General features: G+C 44.1%; 1 protein-coding gene across 2 annotated transcripts in view; it reads left to right on the forward strand.

Annotated features, from left to right (window-relative positions):
* The window catches only part of tpm4a (tropomyosin 4a), a 22,069-nt gene that overhangs the window by 1,143 nt on the left and 18,426 nt on the right, over positions 1 to 2,500 (forward strand). The gene's annotated exons all lie outside the window — the stretch shown is intronic.

Raw genomic sequence — 2,500 nt, forward strand, 5'->3', positions numbered from 1 at the left:
ATGGGGGCTTTCCAGACTGTGCTAAAAAGGCAGCTAGGAGCACTTCAGTGCACTGGTACACAACAAAACATTTGTTTATTTATATTATGGAAATAAACAAACAAACATAGAATGAATGCATGAAAAAAATAAAGAAAGGAGAAAGAAAGACTCGCTATGAGCAATACTCGTAAATACTTAGCAAGTACTGTCGATTTTTGATGTAGGACAAGACAGGGCAGTGTTGTTGAAATTAAGGCTGAGCAAAATATTTGCGATCATTCTGATTGGATCTCATTAGATCATCACATCCCACCCAAAGCACTGATTGGACAGTCGAGGTAATGATCCACCCAGGGTTGAAACAACAGAGAGAGACACTAGAAAGGGCAGCCCACTTCCCTAACTAGGGAACGGATACAGCAGACATTCTTCTGCAGTGACTGCAGTGTTTAGGCTGGACGGGCCTGGTGCCAGGGGGGTCAGCTCAGAGGTCCATCACTGAGGGTAGAGCCAGACTCATGTGAGGTCGACCCCATGCTGATACACAGAACACACACACACAAACACACACACATCAGAATCACCTCAGTACATAAGCACAGCCACAGCGCCTGTGTGTTCAGTGATAACCCAAAGTATTTTTAGGAAACAGATAGTCTGCGTGAATTATCAAGCGGGATTATCACTTCTGACTGGCTCAGAGAGGAACACTGATTAGCAGGAGCATTTACACTGTGTGTGTGTGTGTGTGTGTGTGTGTGTGTGTGTGTGTGTGTGTGTGTGTGTGTGTGTGTGTGTGTGTGTGTGTGTGTGTGTGTGTGTGTGTGTGTGTGTGTGTGTGTGTGTGTGTGAGTGTGTGTGTTTGGATGGGTAGTGAGAGGATAGATTAGTCTGTGCATGCCAGGACTTATGTTATAGGGGTTTAAAAAAGGGGTTCAAATATTAACATTAACCCAGCTCACAGTATGGTGCAGATGCGCAAAAACAATTGTACTTATCACCTTCCTTATTAATATAGGCTGTTATTATGTTTGTTTTGTTATCACATATAGTAAAATTGAAGGAGTTTAGTCATAATTGAGATTTTACTGCTATGTCACTCAAGAAAGATAAGAAACAATGTAAAATAATTATATAATAATGAACAAGCAATATTGAGCATCAAAAAATGCACATGAGTAGAGTAGAATTGTATACTGTGAATATTTTACTTTTGAACAGTTTCAGTTCTCCAAGTCAGTAATTGCTAGGCTACTATAGACATATGAAAGCAATTATGGGAACTTTTTTTTTGATTAGAAGCCAAACTATATTACTACAATAATTACACACTAAGTACGGAAAGATATAACCAATTCACCTAAACTACAGGAGAAAATATATTAAGGGTGACCTGCACTGAAACGGATACCATATTAAAGAGAAACCTTTTAATATCAGGAAAATCAGATTGCCCCAATTACTATGCCATGTGGACAGTTCCCAAACCAACACAACCACCACCACAACAAAGACGATTCAGTCTGTTCATTCAAATGAGCAGAGATAACAACACAATAGAAAAGAGTAGAGTAAAATACAAACAGGTACAGAATAGAAAACAGTAGGGGAGAAAGAGTAGAGTTTAGCACAAAATAATAATGAGCAAGTTAAGCACAAAATAGAATCGAATAGAGCAGTGCAGCATAGAATCAAACATAATATAAAAGAGCAGTGCACGATAGAATCAAACATTATATAGTAGAGCAGCAAAGCATAGAATCAAAAATAATATAATAGAGCAGCGCAGGATAGAATCCTCATCCTCATCGTCATCCGCTTATCCGGGGTCGGGTCGCGGGGGGAGCAGCTCAAGCAGGGGGCCCCAGACTTCCCTTTCCCGGGCCACATTGACCAGCTCTGACGGGGGGATCCCGAGGCGTTCCCAGGCCAGTGTTGAGATATAATCTCTCCACCTAGTCCTGGGTCTTCCCCGAGGTCTCCTCCCCACTGGACGTGCCTGAAACACCTCCCAAGGAAGGCGCCCAGTGGGCATCCTCAGCTGACTCCTTTCTAAGGAAAGGAGCAGCGGCTCTAATCCGAGTTCCTCACGGATGGCTGAGCTTCTCACCCTATCCCTAAGGGAGACGCCAGCCACCCTTCTGAGAAAACTCATCTCGGCCGCTTGTACCCGCGATCTCGTCCTTTCGGTCATCACCCAGCCCTCATGACCATAGGTGAGGATAGGAACGAAGATCGACCGGTAGATCGAGAGCTTTGCCTTGCGGCTCAGCTCTCTTTTCGTTACAACGGTGCGGTAAAGCGAACGCAATACCGCCCCCGCTGCTCCGATTCTCCGGCCAATCTCACGCTCCATAGTACCCTCACTCGCGAACAAGACCCCGAGGTACTTGAACTCCTTCACTTGGGCTAGAATCAAACATAATATAATACGGCAGTGGCGCATAGAATAGATCTAGATCTAGTCTTCCATATGAACGACGACTGAGCGGGGATAGCGAGCCCCTGCCAGGCTAAC

The sequence above is a fragment of the Gadus macrocephalus genome, chromosome 12 (genome assembly GCF_031168955.1).
Source record: "Gadus macrocephalus chromosome 12, ASM3116895v1".
In the NCBI taxonomy this organism is placed as follows: Eukaryota; Metazoa; Chordata; class Actinopteri; order Gadiformes; family Gadidae; genus Gadus; species Gadus macrocephalus.